This window comes from Ceratotherium simum, chromosome 14, assembly GCF_057802395.1.
Source record: "Ceratotherium simum simum isolate JZ-2026a chromosome 14, ASM5780239v1, whole genome shotgun sequence".
Taxonomy (NCBI): Eukaryota; Metazoa; Chordata; class Mammalia; order Perissodactyla; family Rhinocerotidae; genus Ceratotherium; species Ceratotherium simum.
This window is the reverse complement of record NC_141913.1, coordinates 32,784,574-32,799,639: the sequence shown is the minus strand read 5'-3', so window position 1 is coordinate 32,799,639 and position 15,066 is coordinate 32,784,574. Positions and strand designations below refer to the sequence as shown.

Sequence of the window (15,066 nt, the reverse complement as noted above, 5' to 3'; positions counted from 1 at the left end):
GCACAGTTTCACACATATTAAATGGTTGAAAAATACATAAATACTACAATAGCTACGGCTCTTTTCCATGAAAAAAATTTAAAGGTAGCTGTGGAAGTGGGTGCTGGAAGAATTGTAGCTTGCAAGTTATTGTGAAGTGAGGAAGAAAAGTGATCTGAAATTGGGCAGAAAGTTGTAATACCAGATGTGGATGGGTGAGAATCATGATATGTTGTGAGCTGAGGTAGCTAGTAGGTTAGTGAGTGTTTGAGATGTGTGTCTGTGTGTGTGTGTGAAAGTCTGTATGTATGTGTGTTTTCTATTTCTACTCAGCTCAGTTCATCTGGATGAAATTCTCCACTTTGACCTAGTGTTTCTCAAGGAAAAAATTGTACTAAAAAACATGAAATTTATTTATTCTCATATTGTCCCCTAATATATCAATTTCTTTGAAACAAATTTGTATTTACAAAACAAGTGATATAGCAGAAATCACTGTATAAGGAAACTGACTCTCAGAGGACCAGTGATTTGTTTAAAGGCACACAGCTAAGAAGTCTTAGAGCTTACACATGAAAATAAGTTTTCTAGATTCTGGCACAATGGTGTTTCCTCTTCTGGAACCCTCTCTTTGGTAGTTTGATTCACATTCTATCACCCATTTAGTGTGTTCAATGTTGTAGAGACATACAAACGTGAACAAGACACAGTCACTGAGCCTGGAGATCTAACAATCTAATAGGGAGATAACAGCCAACGTAAATAATTACAATGATAAGTGCAACGTGAAAAACCTTACAACAAAGGATAATCAGTGAGTGAGAGTAGCAAAGGGCAATTATTACTTCGATCTGGTGAATGGTCTCATGAAAGAGGAGGAAGTACTTAGCCCGAGTCCTGGAGGATGAGTGTGAAGCAGAAGTAGTACACGGGCATTCCGGAGGGAGGATCAGTATAAGAGCAAAGCCCAGAGTCAGCACAATGGCCTAATTGTACTTCCCAGAAAGCACAGGGCACATTGGGGGCATTTGAGTTCTCCCAATAGATTTAAATCTGCTTACTGGGAAGTCCTGCTACGAGGCTCATGCTAACAACAAAAACAAAAAGCTTTTGAAATTATTTTTAAAATGTTTATAGCACCCCTTGAGATACTAGAAATAGCATAATGTATTGTACACCAAGGATTGTGGGTCATGTTTCCATAAGACATCTCTAACTGCAGTTCTGAAGGAGCTCAACTTACTCCAGGCGGGGCAGAGAAAACTGACCTGCTGAGCGTGTGCTTACCTGAGATAGGCGTGTTGTCTCAGGCTGAGGAAACAGGAGGGGGAAACCTTTTAATAATTGAATCTTTTTATTATAGACAATATTCTTCAGGAATCTCTACTCTCAAAGGTGGATTTATAAATAGTAGCATGAAATGAAAGCTCTTCTCATAGAGACACAGTGTTTTAAACAGAAGAGTTCTCAAGACTAACCAACATAGTCATTTCTACTGATTAAAGGACATCTGTACTGTTCTTGCCAGTTGAAAGAGCCACCTGAGGAAAAAAGCAATATAGGTCATACCAAATCCTTCTCCTGATCTGCTGAACGGGACACAGAAGAAGTAGAGAGAGAAAAAACCTGTTGCCAGAGGAGATCATACTGAATATCTTGGGGAGAGGGGAAATAAGATGTTTTTTCTTTTCAAAGTGGGGATTAAGACATATGATTCCAGACCGTAATAACCATTCTTCAAAATGTTGTTAAGTCCATGGGAGCAACATCAATATGTGTTTGTGTATATACCACTGAGGGGAAAAAAATTGAGAATGATAGAGTGGAAATGATTAGAGTTCTGGCCTCAGACAGACAAAGGTTTTAATCTCAAGTCATCAATGTACTAGCCAGTTGAGCAGAATAGGCCCTCAAAGAATTGTAGCTCCTCCCTTTAAAATAATTAAAGATGATGGCACCAGGGTCAATTAAATGGAAGTCAAGAAGTAGATGCAATTAGCTTAAAAAAATTCATTTTGATTCAGTGAATTTTTGCTGGGGGAAAAATATCTGTATGGGACTCATTGTTAAAATAAGAGATTTCCTTCTGAACGGATAAAACAAACCAATTCTGATTATTGCTCTCCTACAAGATATACAAAGTCCTTGGGTTTTCATTCAAAAAGATAAATTGCATATATGAAAGAGAAAGAAGAAAATTAACATTGGCAAATCTTTTATGTAAAACTGCCTTGTGAAATCCTACCTGTCTGCTAGTTTAGATATGTTCCTTTGTTTCCTGAATAAAGCTAGAGAAAGTTATGATTGGATGTTGTACTTGTTTTCTATCTCTGCCATAACAAATTACCATAAACAAAATGGCTTAAAACAATACAAATGTATTTTTATACATTTCTGGAGGTCAAAGTTCTGACACAGGTCTCACTGGGCTAAGATCAAGGCATTAGCAGGACTGCATTCCATTCTGGAAGCTCTAGGGGAGACTGTTTCCTTGCCTTTTCCACCTCCTAAAGGCTGCCTACATTCAGTGGCTTGTGGCTCTCCTCCTCCATCTTCAAAGCCAACAGCATAGCATCTCTCCAGCCCTGCATCTTTCTCTGACTCTCCTCACTGGCTTCCCTCTTCCTTTTTAAAGGCCCTTGTGATTACATTGGGCACACCTAGATAATCTGTCTATTCTGAGGTCAGTCGATTAGCAATGTTAAGTCTATCTGCAACCTTAATTCCCCTTTGCCATGTGATGTAAATATTGATAGGTTCTGGAGATTAAGACATACATAGCTTGGAATGGGGGCATTATTCTGCCTACCACAGATATTATAATGGATCATAATTTCTACCTCAAGTAAAGAAATAATATGGCTCAGAATACTCCCTCCTCCACCGGCTCAGTGGTGCGCGAGTCCTCGCAAGGTCTCAGCTGAAGGGTGAAGCCCATTCTTTCTATCCTCTGCTCCTTGAAGAGGTGACCTTCAGGCAGAAGGTGATACTGTGTCACTAATATCCGGGTATTTTTAAAAATTACCTTTGATATGGAGGAATACCTTTCAATTGTTTCTACCTCCCAAATTCTGAAATTTCGGTCTTACTGTACACACACACACACACACACACACACACCAGCAGAGAGGGGAGGGATTCTTTTTGTGTGTGTGTGAGGAAGACCAGCCCTGAGCTAACATTCATGCTAATCCTCCTCTTTTTGCTGAGGAAGACCGGCTCTGAGCTAACATCTATTGCCAATCAGGGGAGGGATTCTTAATTCTCTTAATTTTTCCAGATCTAAAACAGAACTTTCTAAAAGTACTCCATCCTATGTTAACTGAGGAATGACTCTTTGAGAAAAGACAAAAAAAAAAAAGTACAGTGAGAGGATGTAACAAAGAGAAAACAAAGAAAGTAAAGTTTAAAAGAAGTGAAATTAAACTTTGAAGTCTCCATATAAAATCCCAAATGCCCTAATGGGATAAATACTATTTCTCATTCAATTTTGTATTGTCAAATTCCCTTTAAAATTATCTTCCTCAATTCTGTTTCTGTAATTTCCACATAAGAAGATGGAAAAAATCTTAAAGATATCCAGTCTAACCATCCATCTTATGTTTGAATCCTCTCACTACGTCTCCTCTACTACATCCCATGTTTGCCTGCATCCATTTTCTTTCAAAACCCATCTTATCTTATGGCAGTTCCTTGACTGTATATATTATTTCTTATATTGGGCTAAAATATTTTTCATTGTCCTTTAACCACTTTATTTGTCTTCCCCCTCCTCCCTTACTGCAACACAAAAAGTGTCTAATTCTTGTCCACCTGGAAACACTAAAAATATTTGAAGATATTAAACATTCACTGTGTGACCCTTCTCCTCTCCAGGCTGAGCATCCTCCATTTCTTAATCATCTCTTCTATAGCAAGGCCTCAAATCCAGATACCCTTATTATCCCTCCCTGTGTATGTCACAGTCTGTCAATATCTCACTCAAAGTGATATCCCACGGCAATGAATGAAATATTTCACTTACAGCCTGACCAGGAGGCAATATGGTAGGTTCTCTAACTCCTTGTTCTAAATAAATGCAGATATTCCCACCTTTCCAATCTCAATCTGCTACTACCAAGAGACTTTGCCAGGTTTTTACAAATACCTTACTTCGTTGACTCATATTGGGATCCTTATCAATAGAAAAATTTTTGGCTATTTTATCATAAATAATATTTTGAATTAAAATCTCCTCATTCTGTCCATAGGCAATAGGGAGGGGTAAAAAGCAGTCTCAGAAAATTACATCAATCTCCAGTCAATGTTGTCCTATTATAAACAGTCCATTTTTCAACCCCATCAATGACCTTTTGCATACCAATTATATCACTTAAACTATTCACTATTCTTCTGTATTTTTAACCATCTTCCCATATGAATATATATTATTCTGTATCTTCATTAAAACCATTAATAAAAATGGAAAAACACATTGTAGAAAATGGCAGGGTATATAGCAATCTACTGGAAAACTTCCTACATCCTGAAACAATCTACCATTTATCATTGTGGATAGAGTAATTCAAACATTTATTAATCCCTTCAATCATCTTTGTCCCCGGTTTATACCTCTTCATTTTATCTACTGAAATTGCAAGTCAGAAACCTATCTGAAGCCCATTTCCCTGCACATTGATGGTTCAAAATGCCATTCATACATTTTTAGAAGCCTAAAATGTCATTAATCTGAAAAAAGCAGATTTTCACTCCATTGGAGTAGCTACATACTCCTTTAAAATCTAATCACATATCTTAGCATTTTATTCTCTCTTTATAAATGTTAGTTTTATCTTTTGATTCTCTTATAATTCTCCTCCTAAAAGAGAATAAGAAGCCAAGAAATTCTGATATTTTTCCATTCATCAGTGTTATACACTCTTTTTGTCACCTTCTTTCTGGATATATTGTCTTTTGTATCATGCAAATCTTAACTTCTCTAAAGTGAAATTAAAACTTTCAAGTCTCCTGATAAAATCCCAACGTCCCCATGGGCCAAGTACTGTTTTTCATCCAATTCCTGCTCCTAAAATCACTTTGTACTTATCTGGGCATCTCTGTTTTTGGAACTCCTCCTTAACTTGCCAACTTGCACTGCTTGCCTCTGTCTCTCCAGTGGAAACACCCTTTCCTGCCCCAAGAATATCCCAATACTTCTTCTAGCTGCAAGTGGATGGCACATGCACGTTTGTGTATAAGTACATTACTTGTTCTCTCTCTTGCCTCACAACCCAGGGCCTTTGCTTTTCACAACTCTGGGTGATCTATTTTACATTGGAGTTCAAGGGAATAGGACCCTCTGGGGTTTGTACTATATACAACATATACGGTCATTAGAGTTGGCATTTAAAGAAAAAATGTGAACCTGCATTTTGGATTTCAGATTAACATAAACTGACCAAAGCAGTAAAGAATATTATTTTCTTATTATTGTTCACTGCCCATGGAAAAATCATAGCATACACAGAAGTTAAGTCTTCTTATAGAGGTGGGATAAATTGATTTAGAGTTGTTGAAAAGTGACACATTAGACAAGAGAAGGCGAGGTAAGTCACACCCTTGCAAAGGAGATAATATTAGGGCTGGGCCTTAATGCATGAGCTGCATTTTGCATGATAGAGATGTGGAAGAAGGCATTTCCTAGCAAAAATGGTGACATGGAAGCTTATTGACCCCTGGTTTATTAAGGGAACACAAAACAGTCCAGTGTTCTTAGAACATAGGATGCATAGCAGAAAGTGAAAGTAAGTTTGGAAAGTTTATTGTGGTGAAAGTGTCAGGAGCCTTATTGCAAGCTGTATTGTATTTCACCCTGGACGATTTGGGGAACAATGAAGCCTCAATTGTTTTCCACTGAAATTCTTCTTCCTCTTCCTCTTCCTGTTCTTCCTTCTTCTCCTCATTGTCCTCCTCTGCCTTCTCCTCTTTTTCCTCCTCCTTGTCCTTCTCTTTTATCAGTGAGCTTCAGGCATTTTTAAAGCCCAGCTGTTGATAGCATCTCTTCATCCCCATTATTTGAGCGTCTCTTGGAATCACTGACTACAAAAGTTGGTGGGAACACCTTGACTTAATAAAAATGTACTTGAGTATTTACTAGCTTTTATTATTTTTGATTCTCTACCTTTAGGTTAAAAATATATGAGGGCAGTGATATCTGTTTTGTTCACATTATGCCCCAGAAAAAAATATGTAGAATGTGCTCAAATTATTTTTTGAATGAGTAAATGAAATCCCTGATGACACATATGGGATACAAGATTAACATCACCAGCTGTTATGTCTGTAACATCACCACTTTTATGTCTCTGTGACATAAAAGTGCAGAACAAAGTGAACTTTTAGACAGGTAATAACTCCAGGTCAGTTTTTGGTTTTGGTTTTGGTTTTCTTCTCAAACATTACTTTTTTCCAAAATTCAACCATAACATTGAACACAGAAAGAAAGGAAGAGAGGAGACAGGAAAAAGTCACATCTATAAGTACCTTCTAATAGCATCTAACCAAGTAGGGGGGAAAATGTGCCAGTCACACAACCTCCAGACTTGGCAGATATCTTTTACTTTTGGTGCCTGAGAAGGGAGAGAAAAACCTAAGTGTAAATTATGTCCTATAAAAATCAATCAGCAGTCACGTGCCTTTGTCTTCTGCTCTATGAATAGCTCTGAAGCACCAAGCTGTTCCCACTGAGTGGTGGAAGGGTAAATGGAGACCAGATGTTGGAAGGTGACACATAGACTATAAATGAGAACTGCTGCTATGGACAAGAGAGGAGAAAACTAATTCTTGCCTATAAGAAGGGATCAGCGCTAGGTCAGGGAAAAATCCTTCTCACTAGAAGAGTCAGGCTGGTGGGTGGCCAGGCTCAAGACTTCTTTAAAGAGGTGTGGGCGGTCACTTCTCTAGGATGATTAGAAGGTGCCCAAAATTGGAAAGAACTTAGGCATACATCACTTACATAACCTACAGTGGACACAGAAAAGTGAATTACAGCATGCGCATCCTGAATCAAGTCTAAATTACAGTACTGTGGTTGCACCAATCAAGCAATGGAGCTGCAATTGCTGCCACTGTGCATGGGAGTCGTGCTCGCCATGCTTTATAATTCCCCCTGTAATTCGAACACCAGGGGCACAGGCATCCTCACATGGCTCACATTTGAATCAAGGATTTGATTGAATACCTCTGCTTGGCTAGGTCACATGCTTGTAACCTGGTTGCAAAGGAGGCTGGGAAAGTGAGTTGCTGCTTCTCTCAGTCATGGAATGTAGAGCTTAAAAGATGCTGGGTAGCCGCAAACTTAACTACTGTCCACTGCACTGCCTTTCTTTCTTTTACTAAATGTGGTTTCATGAAAAATCCAACTTTCTATTATTTATATCTGAATATTAATTTAAGCTTGGACCAGATTTGGGAGTTATGTACTCATTCAATTCATTTAGAAATAGCACCTACTCTTCAAAGTAAACCTCTTTACTCATCTGATTAATCTTTGAAAAACACCAGTGTAGCAAAACAGGAATCAATTTTGGTGTCTAACAGACCTAGTTTAATCGCCCAACCGCCTCCTACTGACTTTGTGAGTTTTGTAAAATTTAATACCTCTTTTTTTCATATTTAAATTGGGCATATTGATATATACACAGTGTATTGTGCAAATTAAATAAATTAGCACATCTGAAAGAATCGAGCAGAGTGCTAGACAGAATGAGAGAAGAAGGGAAACTGAATTTATTGACCACTTATTATGTGCCTGTCATAATGCTAGAAAATTCATATACAAAGATGAACAAGCCATGCTCCATGCTTATAAATGGCAAAGACCAAGAAAAATATTGAGAACAGAATGCTTGAAGTGCTTTATTGGAGCTATGTGCAAGGTGTTGTGGAAGTACAGGAGAGGGCATAAAGTTCCTCACTGGGCAAGTACAGGAAGGCTTCAAAGGGAAACAGCATGGTTAATTTTATGTGTCAACTTGATTGGGCCATGGAGTGCTCAGATATTTGGTCAAACATTATTCTGGGTATGACTGTGAGGGAGTTTCTGTACAAGATTAACATTTGGATCAGTAGAGTGAGTGAAGCAGATTGTCCCTCCTATTGTGGGCAGTCCTCATCCAATCAATTGAAAACATGAATAGAATAAAAAGGCTGAGTAAGAAGGAACTTTGTTTGCCTAATTGATTGAGCTGGGACATTGGTTCTCTCCTGTTCTTGAACTGTAACTTACAACATCAATCATACTGGGTCTTCAGCTTGCCAACTGCAGATCTTGGAACTTCTTAGCCTCCCTAGTTGTGTGAGCCAATTTCTTATTATAAACAAATAAATAAAATCTTACATATTAAGATGTAATTTAAAGATTTAATTAATATTTTATTAAATATCGGTTCTGTTACTCTTGAGAACATTGACTGATACAGGAAATAAACTATGAAATATTACCTGAATGATAGTAAGAGTTTACAAAATAATTAGGGATGTCATTCATTTATATTTTAATTTATTTTTTAAATTTTATTTTGGTCACATTGGTTTATAACATTGTATAAATTTCAGGTGTACATCATTATACTTCTATTTCTGCATAGATTACATCTTGTTCACCACGCAAATACTAATTACAATCCATCACCACACACATGTGCCTCATCATCCCTTTCACCCTCGTCGCTCCCCCTTCCCGCCTGGTAACCACCCATCCAATCTCTGTCTCTATGTGTTTGTTTGTTGTCGTTTTTATCTTCTACTTATGAGTGAGAGCGTATGGTATTTGACCTTTTCCCTCTTACTTATTTCGCTTAGCATAATACCCTCAATGTCCATAAATGTTGTCACAAGTGGCTGGATTTCATCGTTTCTTATGGCTGAGTAGTATTCTATTGTGTATATATACCACATCTTCTTTATCCATTCATCCCTTGATGGGCACTTAGGTTGCTTCCAAGTCTTGGCTTTTGTGAATAACGCTGCAATGTTTATACATATGGCCAACAGGCACATGAAAAGATGTTTAACATCATTAACTATCAGGGAAATGTAAATCAAAACTACACTGAGATATCACCTCACGCCCATCAGAATGGCTATAATTAACAAGACAGGAAACAACAAGTGTTGGAGAGGATGTGGAGAAAAGGGAACTCTCATACACTGCTGGTGGGAGTGCAAACTGGTGCAGCCACTATAGAAAACAGTATGGAGATTCCTCAAAAAATTAAGGATGGAACTACAATATGATCCAGCTATTCCACTGCTGAGTATTTATCCAAAGAACATGAAAATACCAATGCGTAAAGATACATGCACCCCTGTGTTCATTTATATTTTAAATTCATATTTGGTCTTCTCTAATCAAGAAGGCCATCAATGACAGTGAAAGAATATTCTATATTTGTATTTTGAGTCTACGGAGATATACTGTTTTTCAACAATTGGTCCTTTCTCTAGTTATGCCTTGGCCAGTACAGTAGCCATGAGCCACATGAGACTGTGGTGCACTTGATGTGTGACTAGACCAAATTAGATATACTATAAGTGCACAATACATCGTAGCCTTCAAAAACTTAGTATAAAAAAAGGAATGTAAGATATCTCATTAATATTTTTATAAGTTGCTTAACATACAAATGATATTTTAGATAAATTTAGTTAAATAATATGTATTAAAATTAATTTTTCCCATTTCTGTTTCCTGTTTTAATGTGGCTACCAGAAAATTTAAGGTGCTTATGTGGCTTATATGATATTTCTGTTGGACAGTACCGCTATAGGTCCTGGACCAGTAGCCTAGGTATGACCTGGTAGCTTATTAGAAATACAGAATCGCAGCCCCCAAACTACTGAAACAGATTGTGCACGTTAACAAGATCCCCAGGAGATTTGTATGTACGGGAAAGTTTGTGAAGCACTGCTCTAGTCCATTGTCCTAAAAATATCCTCTTCTTCCTCCATCTGTAGAGGAAGTTTCATTTTTGCTGCTCTTATTCCTAGAGAGGCTGACAAAGTAAGGATTGTCTGACGTTACACAAGGCAAGTCTAGAATTCTGAATATCATGTTTCTCTATGTCAAATTTATCTTTGATATATACATAGAACGCAGTTCTGAAAACCATTCTCAGCAAGCTTGGAACACATAACTACTTCCTTTTTTCCCCAGTTTTGAGAAGGAGAAAGGATGAACCATTTCCTCCCATGCATACACTGCTCTTTAGCAGGCTGCTGCCAAAACCTGGAGTCCTTTTTGGTTCTCAGGTGCCCATATGCCTACTGCAAGGCCTTTGTTCACCAGGTACACTCCCAGTCTCTGTGCTCACAGCTGTCAGCAGGGTTTTCCCTCCCCTTCCATTCTGCTTTTATCATCCCTTATGATCATCCCCTCGGGCCATGCTTTCTGCTTCCTCTCATGACAGCTAATTTTGTGCAAAAGTAATCTCAGAGTAAGGTGTTTGTGCTTAATAATAGCTTAATATTTTACCTCTCCTGGAGTTTTATTGCATTTTAATAGGGAGTACCTGGAAATAAAATGGCTGATCTTAACTAGAAAGAATGAAACAGAAGGGGTGGAATTTGGGGCAACATGCCAGGCCAATGAGAAAGATATTTTGGACAGAAAGGTCTTTTGGTATCATTCTGTTTTCCATCTCTATAACCTGTATTCATCAAGATTACCAGATTTTATTCAATATGAAGGCTAAATATCTAGAAGTTGTTATTATGTGAGATAAAATTGATATGGACTAGATGAAGACAGAAAAAATCACTGGAAGAAAATTACTTGTCATGGATTAATTTTGTACAAATATTGTTTTACTGTAAAAAATATGAAGAATTAGAGAACTGGAACTGGGTATTTTCTCCTTTTTTTTACATTTGAGTTATTTAAAACATTCCCTTTTTAAAATGTTTTTAAAAAGTGAACTATAATACAGATACAAAAAAGTATATAAAACAATGATTTATCACAAAGTAAATATCCAAATAATGTCCATTCTGCTTAAGAAAGTATTTTCCAATAAATATAGCTTAGTTTGTATGTTTATTTTTGAATTTTATATAAATGGAAACATATTGTGTGTGTTCTTTTATATCTAGCTGCTTTCACTCAACATTATATTTCTAACATTCCACCAACATTTTAGTGTGCTGTAGTTTTCTAAATTTCATGGCAAAAATAATCCACTGTATGAGTACACTAGAGTGTACTTGTATATCAACTCTGGATTGTTTCTAGTTTAGGGATAGTTTGAATAACACTGATATAAATATTTTCATTCATGCCTTTTGTGCACATGTGTAATTGTACATGTGCCTATATTCCCGGTGAGTGAAATTCCTTATAACTAACTGCCAAAAATCTGATAAAAAATAATAACAGTAATTTGTCCCTCACACACCTGTAAATTAATGGACTGTCTTTTCTTCAAACTGTTGTCTGTCTTGCTTCTGAAACTGGCTGGCATCTCAGGGCACATTCTTCTCATGGTGATGGAAGAATCAGAGAGCACAAGCTCCACTGAACACGAATATTTCATGACTCTGCTTCCATCGTGTCCATTAGCGTTCCATTGACCAATGTAAGTCACACGGTCAAGCCTAAAATCAAAGAACGAGGAAGTACACTCCACCCACTAGAAGGCCATGGTGAGGGTGCAGATGCATAATATCAGCAGAGAGAAGAACTGAGACCCATAATTCATTCTGACACGTGGGTTACGTGCATGATCAGCTTTAGTAGCTTGTCTCAAACAGTTTTCTAGACTGGTTGCACCATTTTACACTCCATCTGTAGTATATGAAAATTCTCATGGCTCCGCAACCTTGCTATTATTTGATAGTTAGTCTTTTCAATTTGCCATTCTGATGGGAGAGCATTTGCATCATATTATAGTTTTAATTTGTTTTTTACTGATTTTGCTAACAAGGTTGTGCAGCTTTAAATTTACTTAGCAGTGATCTAAGTGACCTCTTTATAAAATCTTAATCTCTTGTGCTCACTTCAGCAGCACATATACTAAAGTTGGAACAATATAGAGAAGATTAGCATGGCTCCTGGACAAGGATGACATGCATATTTGTAAAGCATTCCACATTTTTTACCATCACCTCCCCAATCCCTGGGGCCACTATCACTGCCTCCTAACCTCAAGGAAAGGAAAAGAAGGGAAAAGACTTCATACTTCTTTGATACAGCTCCCTTCACCTGGCAGACTCTTTCCTTCCTTACCCTTCCCCAGTTCACTCTGAGATAACTCTTAAGATACCTGAAGTGTCACCTCTTCTGAAGTCTTTGCCTATTCACCAACTCCATCTCCAGGTGAACTTTGTTATATATGTCTCCTTTGTGTGCCCTCACTTAAGGACAAAGTTCACATCTTATCGATCTTTATATCCCTAGTACCTAGCATTGTTTTAACACATATTAGAAACCAAATAAATATTTCATAAATGGATAACACATGAATGAAATTTCATCTACACTAGCATGGTGATTAGGACTTTAGATTCAGACAGACCTAAACTCTGTTTTTACAAGTTGTATAAAATTGGGCAAATTATATAATTTCTCTGATCTTGTGGGCATAGTTCTTGCATATGTTTGTTATGAAAATTAAAAGACACGATTAATGTAAAAATATATATATTCTTTTTACCATGCCAGCACAGTTTCAATGCTCAGTAAATGGTAGTAATACATGTCATTACTTAAAAAAAAACCTTTGCTCACTTTTCATTGGAGAAGGTTTCCTCTTTCTGATTGATTTGTAGGAATACTTTACATATTCTGGATATAAGTCTTTTGTTGCTACACATACTTTATTCCACACTATGGGTTGCATTTTCCCTCTCTTTGAGAAGCGCTTTTGATGAACCCAATTTTTTGTTTTAAGGTAGTCTCGATTTTAATAAGTGTATTGCAATTTGTCAATCTTTTACTTTACAGTTAGTGTGTTTATATTAATTTTTAAGAAATCTTATCACTTGAAGCCATGAAGGTATTCTCCTACAGTATCTCCTAGAAGCTTTATTGTTTTGCTTTGCATATTTATATTTACAACCCAACTAGAATTTATTTTTGTGTATATTTTAGGATAACAGTTAAGTTCCAGTATTTTCAATATTCATCTGTGACTGACGGCAGTACTTATTGAAAATATTTTCTTTTCCCTAACTACTCTGAAGTGCCAATTCTGTCATCTAAAAAAAGGATTCATTAGTGTGTGGGTTCTGCGTTCTGTCAGTTTTTCTATCCATGTGCCAATATCACTCTGTCTTAATTGCTGTATATTAACAATAAGTCTTGACGTATAGTAAAGTTTATTGTTCTTTTTTGAGATTGCCTCAACTGTTCTTTGCCTTTTTCATTTTCGTGTTAATTTGGAATCATTTGGTCAACCTCCACCCTCCTCCCAAATCGGTTTAGTATGTATTTATAGATCAATTTTCCTCTGGGAAAACTGACGTTAAAATATTGAATCTTCCAATCCATAAACATGGTATATACTTCCGTTTATTTATATCATCTTTAATTTTTCTCATAACGTCTTACAGCTTCATTAGGAGAAGGCTTGCAAAACTTTTGAAAGATTTATTCTTTGAGATTTGATATTTTTGATGTTATTGTAAATAATACTATTAAATAATTTCATTTTTTGTCTGTTTGTTGCTCATATATAGAAATAAAATTGATTTTTCTATATTGACTTTACTACCAGAAAACTTGCTAAATTCATTAATCTCCTAATTTACCTATAGAATCTTTGAAATTTTATACATACCCAAAAGACATTTTCCATAAATAGTGACATTTTTCCCTAACATTTTTTTCACATCAATCATATTTTTGCCTAACTGAACAGTTTAGAACCACCAGTAAAAAGTGAATGAAAGTATTGATAATGAGTATTCTTATCTTGTATCCAATCTCAGAGGGAATGGTTTATCATTTCTCCATTAATCATAATGTTTGCTTTAGGTTTTGTTAAGATACTCAGTATTAGATAAGGCAAGCTGCCTTCCAAGCCTAGTTTGCTAAGATTTTTTTTTTTTTGAGGTTTTGGAATTTTTTTTAATATAAGTGAACATTAATATTTCTAATTAATTTTTTATTTTGAGATAATTGTAGGTTCACATGAAATTGTAGGAAATAATACAGAGAGATCCCATGTTCCTTTATCCAATACCCTCAATGGTAACCTCTTGCAAACTATAGTACAAAATCACAACCAGGATATCGATACCGATACAGTCAAGACACAAATCATTTCCATAACCACAAGAATCCTTCATGTTGCCATTTAAAGCCATATCTCCCTCCCTTCATAATGCCTATTAACCACTAATTTATTCATATCCATAATTTTGTCATTTCAAGAATATTATATAGATGAAATCATACAGTATGTAACCTTTTGGGATTGATTTGCTTCAATTAGCATAATTCTATGGAGAGTCATCTAGGCTGTTGTGTTTTCAACACTCCATTCCCTTTTTAATGTTGAGTCATATTCCATGATATGATTGTCCCACAGATTGTGTAACCATTCATAAAAATTTTAAAATAATTGTGCTCACATCCATACACACACACACAAAAATACATTCTGGAATTTTGATAGGAATTGTGTTAAATCTTTACATCAATTTGGGAAGAATCAACATCTTTACTAGGAAAATAGTATGCCTCTGCATTAGTTAGATCTTCTTTGATTTCTTTCATTAGTGTTGTGTAGTTTTTAGCATGTAAATCCCATATGTGTTTTGTCTGCACCCTTTGGTGTTTTCAAGCTATCATTTTCTTTAGTTCCAAGTCTGGGATATATGAGTCAAAAAGAAAACCCAAAGAACTCACCACCATGTCGTCCCTTGGGTCCTGAAGTTCCTAGCCAGTCTGCCTCTTTTTCTCCAACTTTCAGAATCTTCTTATGCTTGTTTTATATATAATGGCCGTGATTTTGTGCTGTATGTAGCAGGAGGCACAGGGAAAAGTACATCTATTCCATTTTTCCAGAAACAGTAGTCTTGGTATAAATCAAACCTCTGCCACTAGAT

General features: G+C 36.4%; 1 protein-coding gene and 1 non-coding gene across 2 annotated transcripts in view; both read left to right on the top strand.

The window, feature by feature from the left end:
- RIT2 (Ras like without CAAX 2) overlaps positions 1 to 15,066 on the top strand; it is a 311,462-nt gene that overhangs the window by 62,553 nt on the left and 233,843 nt on the right. The gene's annotated exons all lie outside the window — the stretch shown is intronic.
- On the top strand, positions 12,005 to 12,111 carry LOC147915296 (U6 spliceosomal RNA). Its single transcript, XR_015554347.1, has one exon. It is a non-coding gene; the product is annotated as a U6 spliceosomal RNA (small nuclear RNA).